The sequence below is a fragment of the Manacus candei genome, unplaced genomic scaffold (assembly GCF_025592945.1).
Source record: "Manacus candei isolate 608988 ecotype Guabito, Panama unplaced genomic scaffold, ASM2559294v1 h1tg000003l, whole genome shotgun sequence".
Taxonomy (NCBI): Eukaryota; Metazoa; Chordata; class Aves; order Passeriformes; family Pipridae; genus Manacus; species Manacus candei.
The window spans coordinates 8,222,521-8,240,423 of NW_026138051.1; the positions used below are offsets into that span (position 1 = coordinate 8,222,521).

Here is a 17,903-nt window from a genome sequence, read left to right on the forward strand (position 1 = left end):
TAGAGGACTGCTTTTGGAACTGGCATATCACCCTAGTGGTTTTTGAGTTTTCTACTACGTAGAAAAGTAGTAGACGACTGCAGGAATAAAAAGTTTTCTTTTCCTGGTCCTCCAGTCACAGAAAACATTGCCACTACAACACTTCAACTACTGAAATACTGAATACTTTGTATTCTCACTGGCTGAAAGCTCCCTTATCTTCTTCCATGCAGAAGCAGCACCCATTTGACTCCACAGGGATTTAACACACAGACACTCTTCAGTTCAGCTCCTTAAACCAGTTCTCCTGTGAGGTTCAAATGGGAAGAAAACACAGGCACAAGACAAACGATAAAACAGGCAGTCAGGAGAGACAAAACCACCCTACCAGCAGCAGCTACCCATGGAACTGGCCCTGTGACAGGGGAAGACTCATCTGCAGCAGCCTGAACAAATATGGAAGGAAGAACCCAATGAATGAGGGAGGAAACTCTGCACGTGGAGTCACATTCAGAAATTATTTCCAGTTACATAACTGCCCAATTCTGTTCTTTCACATCAGTAAGTAACAAGTCTCTCCACCAACTATCCTCACTGAAAAAACCAACTTTACATTTTCAATGGATTGCTAGCTTGATTTCTCTCCTCCAGATCCCACTCCAATAGCCTTTAATGGTTGATAAAGTTAGGAACTAAAAAATTAAACATTCAACACAAACATTTGCAGCTTTCACATCTGACAGAACAACCTATTCCAAGATTAGGTTTTTACATCAAAGCAGTTACTCATGGATACTTATGTATCTAATAGCTCAAAGTCAACATATTCCACAACAGAAATAAAAAAGTGAAGGTGATACAAATGGACACACAACATATTTCGAAATGGCTCCAGTAAGCATCAACATATTCTCACACTTTCCTACCTCTCCCATCTTCCTGGCTATGTTCTCCTTCCTCCTGGTAATCCTATTTCATCTCCTGGGATGCTTCATTCCTTATATACTAACAAATAGTGCTTATTGTAAAGGCATTGAAAAACTTCAGTAAGTTTCTTAAATCCCCAGGCTACCAAGAACATTGACTCAATCTTGCATCCAAAAGAATTTTTCCATGCTTCTCTTCACTGGAGATAGAGGAAGACTAAGCCCATTTGTAGGATTATGAAAGAATATATAAATCCTCTCTTGTAAACAAAACTTCACTAACCAGTTTTGAATGCAAGGTATTCTTTGCATAGTTTATAGCCCCTTGGCACTGAAAGGAAAACCCTTGAGAATTCAATTTTATAGAGACTGTTACTCCACTTGGAGGTGAATACAAAGAATCTTAATGAGTGACCTACTGTATAGGAAGAGGGTAGCTCTTCATTTCTTTATTTTATTCTACCCAGTGTTATTGAAACTAAAAGTGTCTAAAAATGTTTTTGATATTTTTACATCATACTGATGCATACAATCTGTCTTGCCACCATAGAAAATTTTTGCTTAGCAGCAACTACTGCTCTGAGGTACAAACATACTCTGAATACACAAGTTTATTAACTTTCATAAAACCACTGCATTGCTGAATAGAAATGGGGCAGTATAACTGAGACGATGCAATGCAGCAAGAGAAATAAAATGCCTAAAGGCTGATTTTTCTGATTATGTTTGAACTGTCAAGCCACAGGTTGTCTGTGTACAGAATCCATGCTGTTTCCCAGCAGAGTAGTAATGCAGCATACACACATCAGCAATACTTCTTACTTGATGAACATTTATAAAATTAAATACTAATATATACCAGTTTTGAAAATACAGCTTATCAAAGCAATTAGAATGGAAGCACACAATAAAACAGAGCAGCTTAATAAAGAATATTGAAGACCAAAATGTAACTCAGCAGGGGAAAAAAACCCCAAACGTTTTCCATAATCATTCAAATATTTGCCTTAATAAACCATTTCTGTGTTTGGTAAATCAACATGCAAACATGTTGATGCTTCACCTTTTCTTTAGCCAAATGTTTATTAGGCAAGTAACAGCAGGCCTATACCACAGATCGAAGAGAGATACTTGTGCAGCTTTCCCTTCTGGTTACCATAGTTTCAAATGAACTGTAGATTTCTAGAAAAAATACTTATGAGAAGGAATAAAAATATCACTGCTTAAACATGAAAACTGCAAAAAAGAATCATTCTGATTAGTGTATGAATGACACTTAAGTGAACAGGTAAATGCTTAAGAAAGGGAGTTTTATTTGCAAGACTTGTCAGAGGCGCAGTAGTGAACCTTGAGCATGGACAGCGGGAGAAGGATAAAGGCAGCAAATGCAACTAGAGGGAAATGAAAGCCCCAAAAAGTCACTCAGTAGCTATTCACCTCTCTCTCTTTTTCAAAAATTCCTAATTAAAAACCCAGCACCAGCTCTGAACCAGAGCATTAGGTTCCCAAGCCTCCATCATCAAGGAATACTTTCCAAACATATACCAGAGGGTGGAAAGGCATGAATCTTCATAGGAATTTAAGGTGACTTTAAGACATGAAATAAAAAAGGCCCTTCCAGTAAGAACAACACAATAGGTTGCCTGAGAGATTGCAGAAACTCCACCCTGAGACATTTCAAACTTCACTGGACAAATTCTTGGTGCTACAGGACAAGATTTAAGGAGAAGGTTGGACCAGACCTGCAGGGGGGCTTTCCCACCTATACAGTTCTGTGACCAAGAACACAAATAGTTTTTTCATTGGGGCATCACTTCTAGGAAGCACCTGCACATTCATAATGCAGAGTTTTATTTTATGTGGTGTTAAAAAGAAAGTATTTTGGATATAGTTGTTCAAACAGGTACATAAGAAACAATTACAAAAACAGTCTATGGCTGCACACCAAGCTGGAACTTTCTTGTAAAAACAGTTCCCATCCCAAAATAGTACAAAATAACAAAATTTTATAAATTCCTATGTTATTAATCTTAAATTATTAATACAATAGTCTTTCTTTTTCAAATCCATTTAAATTGTATTCTTTACCCTAAATCAAGATACAACAGTCCATATCAATTCTCTCTCCTGTTTCTCTGTTGCAAGCACAGTTCTGCCATATGATATGTAGACTGAAGCCACTAATTATTCTTGTTTTGATAAAAAAGGTCTTGATCAAGTCTTCCCTGTTTCCTCCCTTGGAAAAAAACATCATAATTCATCAGTTCTCTGTTTCTAAAAACATCTGCAGTGAAATATCCAGTGGTCAGGATGCACCACCATATTACACAAATTAAGTTAGTAGGCCACTATATCCATAATTACAAAAAACATCTTATTCCAGGACTCATGTCAGATAAAGTAACCTGCAAATTAAAAATTAGACACCTCAAAATCACATATGAACTACAAAGCCATGTTCTTGATATTTAGTATTTTTGGGAGGAGGGGGGATGTTGTAACTTTAGTATATATATTTTCAATTGCTCACAGCAAAATAATAAAAATAACACACGAAAAAATACAGATCTTAATTATTCACACCCCTACTCCCTACAAATCTTCCTTATAATGAACTCTCCCTGCTGGAAGATTACACTCTGAAAAAAAATCAGCCAATTATATTACTCACTTATTATCTGCTTATTAAGACTCAATATGGTCCAAATTTCCAGAGTTGACCTTTCTTAAGGGATGAACTGGGAGTTTTACCTAAAGCAATAACAGGTGAAAGACTAAAAAAGCCTCAGATTGAACACCTTATTTTATTTGTAAACAAAGTAAGCCAATTTTTTCCCCAGACATGATGCTGCAGGGAAGGTCTTATAACTTAGGCTGAAATCCTATATTAAGTAAAAAACTGCAATTCAGCCATAATGAAGAACTGCAAAATTACCTCCAAATCAAAAATATCCATCTCTTTCCAGGTAGATCACGTGCATTAAGCAACAGGAAAATAACTGCATTGAGTCCTCTGTGCTATGTGCCCACATGTGCTACAGCACACACCTTCCCAGGGAGCACCAGAGCAGCATGTCCAGCACGGGGTGTCTGTCCCTGTGTCCAGCACGGGGTGTCTGTCCCTGTGTCCAGCACGGGGTGTCTGTCCCTGTGTCCAGCACGGGGTGTCTGTCCCTGTGTCCAGCACGGGGTGTCTGTCCCTGTGTCCAGCACGGGGTGTCTGTTCCTGCCAGGACTGGGGCACCACTGCAGAAGGGACAAACCTGGGGGAAGCCGGTAGGTCTGGGCAGGTGTGTCCTGCACATCACCCAAAGTTCTCTCACTCACAGGCCAGAAGCTGAGCAGCATTTCACCAAACCTTGGCAGCAACTCGAAGCTAATTTTGGAATCCAATCCCAGTTAAATAAAACATGCACACCTAAGGTTTGTTGTTACTTTTTAAAGTGATCAGTAGTTTCGGAAATGTTTTGTGTTCTATGAAATGTCAGTATATTCGATTTCATTATTTTGTTAATAGAAAACAACCCTGAGATCTGGAATCCAGCTACAATTCTTACCAGTCTAGAGCACTGCAGAGATACCCATTACATGGCAACAGGCACCTTTTTCAAAATACAAGCAGAGGTCATCAGCTTGCTCTAGCAACGCCTGAACAATGGGAACAGATGGAAAAATACTCTCCTCTTTAGAGCTTCACAGAAGTGCTACCAAAAAACTACTGCAAAAAACAAACTGACTTCTAATGTCACACATATTCCCTTGCACCAATCCAATGACAAACCTTTACTGAAAAAAAAAAATGCATAAATCAAATACATAAAAGGTTGTGTAAGGGCAGGACTAATAAGTCATCATATTCAGAGCCATAAAAAAATAAACCATTCACCTACCTACAAAAAAAAAAAGAAAAAAACCAAAGAAACCAACCAACACATGTGCTCAGATACTTTTTTGGGTAGGTATTGTGATTAACTTCTCAATCACAGATCACAATCTACCCTGCCATATATGCCAGTCTTCTTACATCTACTCACTCTTCTGATCGTATTCTTTTGCAAAAATAAGTCCTCCAAAGGGGGAAATCATAGCCAGCTACACAATCCAAAAATGTACAATATAGACAAAAATAAAGTAAATACCTGGACAGAGCAGCTATCTGACAATTAACTTCATTTCCCTCTGAAGCCACAATAAGACAAGAAGCAGCTGCATACAAATCTAGTCCTACATATCCTTCATTTCTGAGTCAAATTGGCATAAAGAAGTTTAAAAACAGACTGTGCCTGTGTTCCTCCATGCAAGTTTGTAGCCAGTAAAGGCTAAAAAACTGCCACATAAAAGCCAAGGGGGTAACATGGGGGATCAAATTTTCCCACATTCCTATCTCCAAAACTGGGTGCCAGATCTCAGAAAATGTTTGAGAGATGAAACATCTCACTGTCTCTTCTTCTCTACCCAAGATCTCATATATCTATGAGATTGTAACAGTGCAACACTTGGAAATACAAAGATACTAAAAACTGATAAAGTATTCCGTGAAATAATGCAATGGCATAATCCACCATATTTAGGATTCTGGTCTAGTCTTAGTGATCCCACTCAGCAAACTGAGAGGATGAAGAAAAAAGAACACATATTATGTGCTGATACCTGAGCAGTGAAACATCTCGAGACAGAAGCCACTCAGGTAACAGCCCCTCAAGCTTCCCAACTTCCACAAGTCAGCACTAGCCCTACTGTGATGAGCTAAATGAGGGTCACCTTCAGAGGGTCCCCTTACTTTGTACTTATACACAAAAAAAAAAGAAAAAAAAATCCAACTTTATCAGATTTTTATAAACTGCAAGATGAAAATACCTAAAGAAAATAAATTCTAGTTAAAACAACATACAATTAAAACTACACTTTTAATCTCCAACTCTCAGAACATAAGTTTTCACTGTAACACTCTTAAATAAATACCTGACCTTGTCAAAAGTTACATCAGATTTCAAAGCTTGCCCTTAAACCACAAAGATACAGAATTATTTGAAGGCAGACTTTTTTCCTAATATAAAAAGCCAACTGAAGTCACTGGACTGATCTTCAACCATGAAACCTGTTCAGTGAACGGTGGAAGTTTTTACCTGGCTTACTCCCCGCAGCAGTGTCGGAGAAGGCCCAGATGCCAGCACAGGAGCTGCAGTGCCGCAGCCGTGCCCCCCCAGCCGTGCCCCCCAGTCGTGCCCCCCCAGCTGTGCCCCCCCAGCCGTGCCCCCCCAGCCGTGCCCCCCCAGCCGCCCCCGCGGGGCTCCCCCGTCCCGCTCCCCGCGGCCCCGCCGCCGGGGCGCCCCCTGGGGACCGGGGGCGGCCGCTGCACCCGCACCCTGTCCCTGCCCGCGCCCGTCCCGCGGGAGCGGCTCCAGCGCCTTCACCCGGACCTTGAACCGGCTGCGGCCCCGTTCGGCTCCACCTCTGCGCGAACTCAACAGGACAGAAAGGGCAGGAGGCAGGAGGAGGCCCAGAGCAGCCCACACCGCAGGACTGCCTGTGCCAGTGACAGAAGAGCACTGAGACCATGAAGAATTCCCATTTTTACTTACCCTTGGAGTTTAAAAGGGGAGTTTATCTAAAATACTGGATGGCATTCAATCTAATCCAGGGCAATAAGCTTGTATGTCACCATTTAAGCTTTTGTGATGTTGCGTACAAGCTTTGTATTTTCCAACCTAAAACTCCAGTTCCCTGCTCACCTCAGTTTCCCAAGGACTAAGTTATCACTTCATTCTCTCTTCCTCTTTGTCAGTGATTCTCATATAAGGAAGATGAGGTTTTCAGAATGTGAATGTATTAAGTGATACTGAGAAAGTGAGCAGACCTTCAAGAGTGTTAAACTGGTATGTTGATGGCTGCCATCAATCACTTCTTTCCATGACAAAACAAGTACTGAAGCAGATGAAGCTCTTGGAAATTCTCGCATCGGTGACACAATGACAACACACTCCTCTTTCCAGTATGTTTTCTTAATTATACACATTAAAAAAAAAAAAGGCAAACAAACAACACCCACCACCAAAACCGAACTGAACCATTTTGGAAATTCACACCTACAATATTCTTCTAAGTTTTCAAACTAATTAGAGATGAAATGGCCACACTGTAGGCAGAGTTCTGTGACAAAACACAGCATTCCAGTAACACAACCAACAAGCACAATAACCAGTAGAAATATTTGCTTACTTTTGGGGATTCATCCAGTGAAAATAAGCAACAAAAGTATTTCAGGTTTCTGTAAAACATCCAACCTGTTTCTGCTGGCTCACAAGTTTCAGAAAACCTAATCTCTCCTATACTATTTGCCTGCAGCAAAACAACTGAGACAGTAACACAACAAATGAACATGACAAACAAGGACTCTCAAATCATTCTAAATCTGAACCATAAGTGACAAAGAGCAATCTAATTTTAAAAAGTTCATAAAGCTCTGATGTGCCAACATCATTTCATGACTTAACCAAGTCTAACACAGTTGCTCCCACCACCAAGAGCATGAACTTTCAAGTGGTTTGTTGCCTGCAGCTATTTTGTACAGGAGACTGTAATAGCATGTAATATTCAAGAGAAGCTGTCTACATTACTTTTTTTAAAGAATTCAGTTGTTGTTGATAAGTTACACTGAAACAAAATAAAACTAGAGTATTTAACTAAGAATTCTATTTACAATCCTTCCAAGTGGATATTATTCCATTCTGCACATTTAGAGACTTGAACACATAAAGCTGGAATGTGATATATTTATGGAATTTGAGTTAGATTAACAGCCAGCTAATTGAATACTCCTATTCTAAAAATGGAGTGCTATTCAAGTAATATAATGCATTTTTAAAATAAGTATTTTAATAATCTATGAACCTACCAATTTCTTGTCATTTCACAGAATCCAGTTTTTTAAAATATCACAGACTCCTTGATTTGAACCAACTCACTCAAACCAACTTCAGCTTTCAGTTGCAAAACATCAAGACAATATTTAAAAGAGGAGCACTGGACATGAATTTTAATTGAACCTCTAAAATAAAAATTCAACAAATCCTTATACTGCTTATTGACTTTATTCAGTAGTATCTTCCTGAAAGGGTAAATACATGAAAAAGCTCCAAAACCATAACTCTGGCCCAAGTACATACTGTGGGAGTTATGCAAGTGCTAGGAAGTATCACAGGAAAATTAAAGTCTCTCTAAGTTCCATGGCTAGTTTTGTATATTTGTTTATTTGAATTAAATTAATAAAATAGCCAACCTTAAGTTTACCACAGTTAACTTAATACAAACAACAGCAACAGAAATTCAGGTTTCTGTCTCAGGTTACACAAAGGCCACCTGTAGAAAACACTGTAAAATGTCACTGGTTTTGCCAAAAAGGACCAACATGAGCCTCATCAGTTAATGGAAAAAAGATCTATCTGGTAGAGATGGGATTCAATTGATATTTTTCTCCTTTGTACAACTTAGAAGCTTTCTTAGTCTTTGTTTAATTAATCATAACAGCATGGGGATTCCACCTCATTCAGCTCCAACTCTTTCAGCAGCCAAAAGATGCAGGTTTATGCTAAGAGCACGGCAGCTGCCTTCCCACACCATGTTTTATTTAGTAATGAAACTGTTATCATGGCTATAAGGAAAAGAATCTGTGTTACCCACTAAAGGAGCCCCCATAGCAAATCTGTGGTACTGTGAGTCTGTGACTGATCACCACCAAGATTTATCCACAGAATTATGAGTTGGGGATAATTAGCAAGTGATACCAAGATGGCAGAGATTAATGACTGTCAATTGCACAATCACTCGTGGTATTTATTTACCTGCACATAACCAGCCGGCCTGCACACGGGTATTTAGCAAGTCTTAGGAGGGTTCAATACCAGATAAACACTCCGGGAATCATAGAATCAACTGGGTTGGAAAAGACCTCCAAGCTCATCAAGTCCAACCCTTGATCCAACACCGCTGTGGTTACTTGACCATGGCACTAAGTGCCACATCCAGTCTCATCTTAAAAACCTCCAGGGACGGTGAATCCACCACCTCCCTGGGCAGCCCATATATATATATAAATATATGTATATGTAACACAGTTAACCGTTTTAACGAAAAGAGAATAAGGGGGAAAAGTTGCTTGAAATGGCCACGACTACAAACGAGAAAGAAGCGATCAATCACAAATCGAGACTGAACCGCCAAGAGTTAACAGCGAGACCTGTGCCTGGAGAACACCTCGCCACAGGAAACCCTAGGAACTCTCGTTCCTGGCCATTTAAAACAGGATTCAACAAAACTCCCGGAGAGCACGAAAGCGGCCGTACAACGTCTTCGAGGGAAGCGATCCAAAAGGCGTTTTCCTGCCGTTCCCTTCCAGCAGCCCCGGGACGCGGCCACGCGGGACGCGGCGCGGGGGCAGCGGCGGCGGGAGCGGCGGCGGGAGCGGCGGGGGGGCCCGGCCCGGAGGAAGCGGCCCCTCCCGGCCGGCCGCGGCCAATGGGCGGCGGGCGGGCCCGAGGGCGGCGGGCACAGCGCGCACGGCGGAGCGGAGCAGGCCCGGCGGGGCCGCCGTGACGCACTTCGGCAGCCGCCCGCCCGCCCGCCCCGGCCCCGCCGCGCCCGCCCGGGCGGCGGCCCCGCGGCCTCGGGCAAAACGCGGGGTCACCCCGCCGGGTGAGGCGCCTCGGGAGACCGGACACGCCGGGGTGTGGCCCCGGGGAGCGCACGGGAAGGGGCAGCCAAAAAGTAATTAAAAAAAAAAAAAAAAAAACAAAACACCAAAACCCAACCAAAAAACCCCACCACCAGCCCAGTAACCAGAGCACCGGACTCGCCGGTGAGGGAAACTTTGTATTAGCTCCGAACGCCGCATCCTGTGGGAGGATAACAGCAGCGAGAGCCGAGCCGGGGCAGTACAATAAATAAATAAAAGGAGCGAAAGAGGGGCCTGAGCGCCTCCGCGCCCGCTCTCCGGGGGGAGGAATAAAAAAATAATAAAAAATGAGGTCGGTGGGTCCCGGATTTCCACGGGACGGACGGATTATACAACGCTACCAGGACAGAGGAAGGCATGGAGGCAGAGCGGTGCGGGCCCCCAAAGCCAGCACGCCCAGCGCCAGGGATGCGCCGGGGCACGGAGAAGAATTCCCGAAAAACAAGGCCTCCTAGCCCAGGCATCTGCGGCCGCTCGCTCCCCTGTCCCTCCGTCCCTAGCCGCAGAAACAACTATATATCTATTTTTAATCAACGTAAGAAAATAAGCGCCCAGAAAAGAAAAACACCAGGAAAGCTCTCGCCTCCTACCTGGGCAGGGTTCAGCTCAGTTCAGTGCGTGCCGAGGAGGAGGGGGCAGAGGAACACTATCTAAAACAAAAGTGGCGCCAAAACCCCCCAGTAAGAAGCATTCTCTCCTTCCTCCTCCTCCTCCTCCCCCCCCTCCCCCTCCGGGGCCGGCGAGAGCCCAGCGGGGTTCCAGCAACACGCGGCTCCCGGCATCGGGCGTCCCCGGCACAAGTTGGCAAGCGCCCTTTCTTTACAAAAAAAAAAAATAAAGGAAGCCGAACGGAAACTGCCACAACTCTTCCTCTTCGCGGGCAGCCGCCGAGGAGCTCGGCCAAAGTCACTCGGAGGGGAAAACTCGCCCCACAAAGGCCTTCCCCGAGCTGGGCGCCGGGGCGGGAAGGGGGGGCAGCGAAGGGAGGCGGGGGGGGGGGAAGGCAGGTCAGTCCCCATGTCCTCACTCGGACCGAGGGAGCCCAGGTCCCGCCAGCCCAGGCACGGGGAAGGGCGGCCGGAGTTGCCCCAGCTCGGGGGAGAGAGATGGAACAGAGAAACCCCCATCTCTCGGCACTTCCCTACGCGGGGAAGCCGGCGGGAGCGGGCTGGCAGGAAGAACTCGAGTGCTGGGCAGCGGGGAACCGGGCGAAGGGAGCCGGGCGAGCGCTGTCAGGGGTGCGAGCCCCCTCTCCGCGGCCTCCCCGGGCCCCGGGGCCCCGCGGCCCCCGGGGCAGCGGCAGCCGCCCCACCATTTTCTGAGCGCGGCCCAGCGCTCTCCCCCGAGCGCGGCCGCCCCGACCCCCGTCCCCTCGCTGCCCCCCCGGTCGGCCCGGCCCGGCTCGGCTCTTTCACACACACACCCCACGCACACAATGCCCGAGTCCTCCATCTTGCCGGCAGCCCCTGCTCGGCTCGGCAGAAGGGGGAGGAGGAGGAGGAGAAGGCGGTTCTCCATTTTAGCTCGCCAAGCGCCAGGCCCGGCCTGCCTGCGGCCGGCTCTGGGGAGCAGGAAGGGGGCCCCGGGCGGGCAGGGGGGGCCGCTTTCGGCGCCCTCTCGCTCTCCCGGCCGCGCTCCGCTCGCCTCCCCCCTCCCCGCCGCGGCGCGCCGGGAACGGGGGGTGGGGAAGCGGGGGGCTGGAGTGTTTTCGCGGCTCGGCCCCGCCGTCCTCCATCTTGGCTGCGCGCAGTCCCCGCGGCCAGCCGGCCTGGCGCCCCGCACGGGCCCGGGCGCCGCGGGGCCCGGCCCGGCCTCTCCCCGCCGCCGCGCACCGCGATCCCGAGTGCCCCCGCCAAACTTCCAGAAGCTTCGCCGCCATTTTCTAACTTACCTTGCCCAGTGTCGGCGTAGGCAGCGAGGAAGGCCCCGGCTCGCGGCTCCGCTCCCGTGTGCCCGGCGCGGCTCGCCCGGCTGCGCGCCCGTGCCGGCCGGTGGCGGGCTGTGGGCGCGGAGGGGCCGCGGGGCGCGGGCGGGTTGGGGTTATTTAATTTGGCGGCGGCGCTGGGGATTGTTTGGGGTGTTCGCTGCTCGGCGGCTCGCGGGCGAATGGAGGGCGCAGGCGCCACCTGGCGGCCGCGCGCCGTGGCCCGCTCTCCTGGGCCTGGGGCGACACCTGCCGGCCGCGCGCGGCGCCACCGCGCAGAGCCGGGTAAACAAGGTGCGGCGCATGCGCGGGGCCGCGCGCGGGGCGGGAGCCGCGGCCGCTCCGGGGCGGGATCGCCAGCGGGACCGGGATCGGGCTGGGATTGCATCGGATTGGATTGGATTGGATTGGATTGGGATCGGGACCCAAACACCGCACGGCCTAAAAAGGAGCGAGCGCTGGGACGCGGGGGGAGCCGGCGGGACGCGCCCGGCCGCACGCAGGCCCGCGGCGCTCGCTGCACTGGAGTGATTGGAAATAACTGTGGGGCCGAGGCGAAGTTGGGCCGCTCCAAAGGGATCCATCGCCCCTCGCTCCCGGCCGAGCACTACGGCCCGCGCTGCGCCGGCCCCGCGCCTTCCCCCCAGGAAGAGCGGTCGTGCGCGATGGAGCCCGTGGCTCGGGAGATAAATGCGGGGTTGCCCGCAGGGATACAGGGTCCTTATCTCGGGAGCTGCAGGACACACAGCGGTGTCTGCCGGCACCGGGGCAGCCTCTGTGTCTCCTGAAACGTGTTCTTCCTTTGCCCGTCACCAAGTGTGTTCCCGGTTTTTAAATGAGCGTTTGCTCCTGGGCTCTGGCTGCGATTCCTTCTTTTCCCTGCATGAAGATTCATAGGAACCTGAAACAGTCCATATAAGCAGCACAGAATTCTTAAAGTAACCAGATAGACAGTTTGTGACACACTTTTTTTCACTGTATTGTGTAATGCTAAGCACATTACTCATGCTGAATAGTTGCACGTAAGCTTATATTTAGATCAGTCAGCACAATAATAGTTTTGTCCTGGTAATTAGTCTCTAATCACCCTCTCGCGTTTATCTGCTTTTAATTTTCGGGAGAGCGTTAGCATAACTAAGCACGAACTGAGCCGAGTTACTCTGCTCACCTGCCTAACAAAGGCAGGATACTCAGAGAAGAGTATCCACCGGTTCCAGTCTTTCCAAAACTAAGATGAGGCATCCGCAGAGCAAATAACGCTTACAGTGGCAATGGTGATCAGATAAGGAGTGTTTAAAATTTAAAAAAAACTCAGAATAATATAAGTTGATGTCACCTATGAATTTAGATACAATGTGTCAGTTGGTACTTGAGATAAGCCTACAAAAATGAATTATACTATATAGCTTTTCAGAATGTTTTTGTCCCTCCTGTCAAGGTTGTGGGGGGAAAAAAATAAAATAAAAAAAAAAAAAGAAGCAGAAAGGTTCCCGTATAGGGAACACTTTAAAATAGTATCCTGAATGCCTAGTCATACAACTATGTTCTTGGTTTCAGTTACAGCTGCAGGTGCTTATGATGATCTTTAATGTGTATCTGATAATGTCTGCTGGAAAGTATAGAAGAATTGTGGAAAAAAAAAAAAAAGCCACCAAATACACCAAACCTCAAGTAAGCTTTAAACATGACATATACAGTTATAAAATGACACTTAGAAATAGATGGAAAGCAACTGGATCCATTTGTGCCTTCCTCCTACAAAGTCAGCTTCTGACAGCTGCCAGATAGACAACTTTTCCATGAAAATAAACTACAACATTTTGCCTGCACACAGAATTCCAGTAATGTGTCTCCTGCCTCAGATACAAGAGGACCAACTCATATTACAGCTTCAATCCAAAACTTTGCAGGACTAGAGCAGTTGACTGCGGGCACTGGCAGGAGCACAACGGCGAGGCAGCTCCAGTCAGCTGTGCGTGAAATCCAGGCACAGCACGTGCTTCAGATATTTGGTCTGCTCCAAAATCACTGTACTTCACACTTGAGCTCACAGCTGAGAGTTTCCAGGCAAATGTGCTTAACAGAAGAAAACCTGACGTAGTTTTTAAGGTGTGTTTTTGAAGGAATTAGCGTGCAAGTGCTGACAGTACCATGGCAGAGAGTTCAGCCCATTTCCAAAGCTGACTCAGGCCTTGGAAGCCCAGATCTATAACACTTCTGGGTGTCCTGACTCACATGACAGAATTTGCATCTTTAAACTTGTGACACAAATGGAAACACTCTGGAGACCAGACTCCAGGTGCAGGGGCATATTACAGCCCCCTGCTCACAGAGCCTGCCTAAGAGGATTTTGCACTCTCTGGTTCATTTCCTCCCTCCCAGTTGTTTCATTCAGCTGTTTGCCCGGCTGCTGTCTTAGCCAAACTGTTGCCTCATCAGAGGAGGGAGGAGGGACATTTGTTATCTAAGGGACTGGTTTAACTTCCCCCTCTAAACCGGCTCATTTCTCAGACTCTGTTTAGAGTATAGGAGCAATTCAGTCAGCACAACTGAAGGTGTTCTGCGGTTTTGTGAGGCCAGGAATGTTTCTGTTCTGCTCCACTGATCAGAAGACAGGAGTTTCTTAAGTCAGCTGTGCCCTGGGAGGATTCCCCACTTCAAGGGGCACCAAAATGGCTCTCTGATGGAGGACCAAACTGAGTCTCTGAAGAGCCTAACTGCTGCAGTTTCCTCAAAACTGATCATGCTGCTGGGACTGAGCCTTCCACTTGGTACAACAGGGAAGGGGAGACGAAAAGCAGTTCCTCTATGAGCACAACACTTTTTTCTAAGCTAACAATTCCAGAATGGGCTTCTACCATCTCTTCAGATTTGCAAAAAAAAAACCCCAAAGAACATCCTGAAGTTTCTGTATAGTTTTAGCACTCTAGCATCCTTTCCAATACAATGAAAAATGTAAAAGAAAAATAAGTGCTATCAAAGCATGATAAGGAAATAGAGATATTTAAAATTCTGACCTGCCTAGAAAGGATTTATATCTGATAGAAAAGAAGTTCTGTGGAAAACTGGGAGAAAGCACTCTACAGGACTATGTCAACTTTTTCATAGAAGTTCTTTAGAGCTTCAAAGCCCACCATTTCTGATATTGAGCCCAATTCAGAGAGGATTTAACAAAGACTTTACAACAGGCACTTTTACTATGCTTGATCCAAAGAGAGCTTCGTGATCAGTCACACAGTTAGGAAATTCAGCAAGGAGAGGTCAGATACCAATTCCATGTCTGAATTAATGGCCAGAGGTTCACCACTAGAGAAGATCAGAATACATTCAAGCTGCCAGATGGCTGATTCATTCTTCCAGGCAGGAGATTCATGCTTGTGCTGCTTCCTTTTCTTTGAGGGCAGCAGAATAGGAACCCCCTCTGCAGTTCTGTTTCCTCTTTTCTGTTATAAAAACACCCCAACCAAACCAAACAAAACCAAACAAAACAAAAATAATAAAAAAACCCCACACACAATCCTTTAATTTTTTATTTTTTTTTTAAGATTTTGCTTAGGATAATTGGAAAACAAACCAGAATTTGTATACTGGGTTCCTTCCAAGGTGAGATGGTAACTTTGATGGCCTGTATTGAATAAGGCACAGCCATATTTTTATCTGTTGTGTTGGGTACAGAGGGAAGAAACAGTCTTTCCAGTCAAATTTATTTTTCCCAGGTTTTTGAAACTGGCTTAGTCACTCTAGGGAAATCTGTTCTAAATCCTTTTGAAGATGAGCTATTACATAAGAAACAAAAATAAAAACCAAAAAATGGGTTACTTTCCCATAATTTGCAGGAGAGAGATTGCAGATCAGTAGCTCCTTAGGCCTTTCCCTCTTCTGTGAATAATTTCTTCCTTTTGCCATTTACATAAGTCTCCCTTGTGTGCCCCTATTTCTCTCCAAGTCTTTCCAGAACACGTAACTAATAGCTGAATTTTCTTTGATTCTCAGACCTGTAAAGGAGCACAGAATCACAGTTTGTTCTGTACCACTGAAAAGGAAGTTTTAACTCCCCTTCATTATCAGCTCTAGAAATGATCAGAACCCCAGTAAGTCGCAGATGCCTTCCTGCTAATTGCATTATCAGTGGCTTTATCAGGCCTCTGTGTCACTCATTACCCAAAGCCCTGTGCTCATTCCCCTGCTTGGGTGAGGTGCTCTTGCTACGTCTTGCTCTTAGAGATAAAAAGCCTCTAGTTTTAAAGTTCCATCACCAAACTGTGTAAAGGTCACACCAGTTTTTGGTAGGAAATAAGAAAAAGCCCTTCTCCTGGCTTCAGTCAGGAGGAGTTGCTTTCACTTGAGGCATCACCTCGCCCTGAGTACAGGAACAAGTAAGCATTGCCATTCAGGCCACCTCTCTTGGATCCAGGACACAATCTGCTCCAGTTTCCAGATGTAGGGAAGTTTTGAAAGACACAGGCAAGGCATGCTAGTGTCCTGTAGCTAAGTCCAGGCAGAAGGATTGTGAGTCAAGGATCATTTTATGAGTCAGGCACTATGACAGCATCGGTGACAAAGTCTGAAGAGGATGCACAGGAACCAGAGAAACATGTTTCAAACTGGGTAAGCGGGTAAGTGGCAGGGCCTGGTTAAAGGCAGCAAAGAACAGCCTGTGTGACAGAAAAAGGGCTGGGAGAGAACCTGCCAAGAACTGAAATAAGGTCAAGCAGGCCAAACAGCCACAACTAGCACCGAGTGGGGGAAGCAGCTTTAACTGAGCAACAGCTACAAACCAGTGAATCTACATCACACTGTGGATGTGTAGGGCACCTCACCCATCAGGAACAGAAAGCAGTTCTCAGCTGGTCAGATTTCCTGGGGCTCCAGCCCTCCTGAGACTGACACGGAGCCAGGGTTTGCCTGGAAAGGGGAGGAAGGAGGCTGGCTTGTGGTTAGGTGAAATAAGAGTGGAACTAAGACAGAAACGTCTTTATTCAGCTCAACCTCTGCATAAGATCATAGAGCAAAACAATTACAAACAACAAAGTCAAATACATTTATGTTTAAGCTTTGAAGAAAATCCTCCATCAAATGAATGGGACAGCTCTCTGTGTGTGCAGGCAAGCACAGGGTTTGGATAATGACAGTGGATGGTCTTTTCCCTACAAACTACTGAGGCTAGAACTTAGAGGGTTAAAGGAGAAGTAAAGGCAATGGGGGGTTGTTACTGACAAGGTCAAGGAACAGATTACTCTTTCAGATAATAAACTTGTATGGTTTTCTAGGGCTGACCTACCACATTCCCAAGGTCCTAAATCTATGTCCCTTTGGTTTAGATTTCACCATCAACCAACTTCAAGGTTCCTTTCAGACTATGTTTCTTGTAAGTCCCCCCTATGCCAGTTGTGTCTGGGGCTCAGGGCCATTTCCGCTTCCTTGACTGACTCAGTGGGAGGTGGAAGCAAAGCAAAGTGTGATCTTGTCATTAGCTGTGATTAAGAGTTTTTGTAAGTGGCACAATGCATAACAAGTAGCAAGGAATACAACAGTTTATGACATCTTGGTGGCTTGCACAGATGTTCAAAACCGTTAAGATAAAAATACTTCTTTTAGACTGTCACTTCCTTTAGCACGACAGCAGCAGTGCTGTGAAGCCTCAGTGCCAGCAGCTGTGACCAAAGTGTTTCCCCCTCCATGGTGAAGGCACACCTGGGATGTTCACAATACACAATATGTGCTGAGGACAACAGTTGCCAACCCCACTCCCCAGGGCACACCCATATCTCCAGCCCCTGTACTTCTGGTTCCAGCTGTGAGCCCAGCAGAGGTGAAGCTCCCAACCTGGAACATGGATCTTCCTCAAAGAAACTTGCAATTGCCAATTAAGCTTTTACAACAACTGTTGACAAAGTTATGAAAGTGCTAACTATAATTTTTGCTACATCTATTCTTGCAAAACACCCATTTGAAGCAACAATTCTTTTTCTGGTGGTTTGTACCCTTCTGAGAGAGCTCCCATAGTGACTCCAATAACATCACATGGGTCAGTTATGCAGGACAGGGTGGTAAAGTCAATCGTGGACTCAAAAGCCTCTCTCTGTTACTCAGGAGTTAAAAGAAAGAGATGACTGTGGCTCGATATCCACTTTTGAAAAGCGGGTATTCAGAAGATTTGGATTAAGTGGTGACTCTCATCATACGCTGCAAAATTAAGTTACTTAAGAGAAATTGTGTCAAGAGTTTTACAGCAAGAGCTAACTTCATAAGATCAAAAAGACATAACATGAATAAATTTAAATACAGTCTTGTTAATCTCTGAAGGTTAGATTAATTCACTTTCCAAAAATTGCAGGTGACC

At 45.8% G+C, this 17,903-nt stretch overlaps 1 protein-coding gene across 4 annotated transcripts in view; it reads right to left on the minus strand.

Annotated features, from left to right (window-relative positions):
• STAG2 (stromal antigen 2) overlaps window positions 1-11,714 on the minus strand; it is a 72,389-nt gene extending 60,675 nt beyond the window's left edge. For 3 of the 4 annotated variants that reach the window (XM_051792724.1, XM_051792713.1, XM_051792719.1), the window contains exon 1: window positions 11,528-11,714. The gene's annotated coding sequence lies outside the window, so the exon portion shown is untranslated. Of the gene's footprint in view, window positions 1-10,226; window positions 10,340-11,527 lie in introns of those variants that run through there. The other variant, XM_051792715.1, reaches the window with a different exon arrangement.
• Between the last annotated feature and the right edge of the window lie 6,189 nt (window positions 11,715-17,903).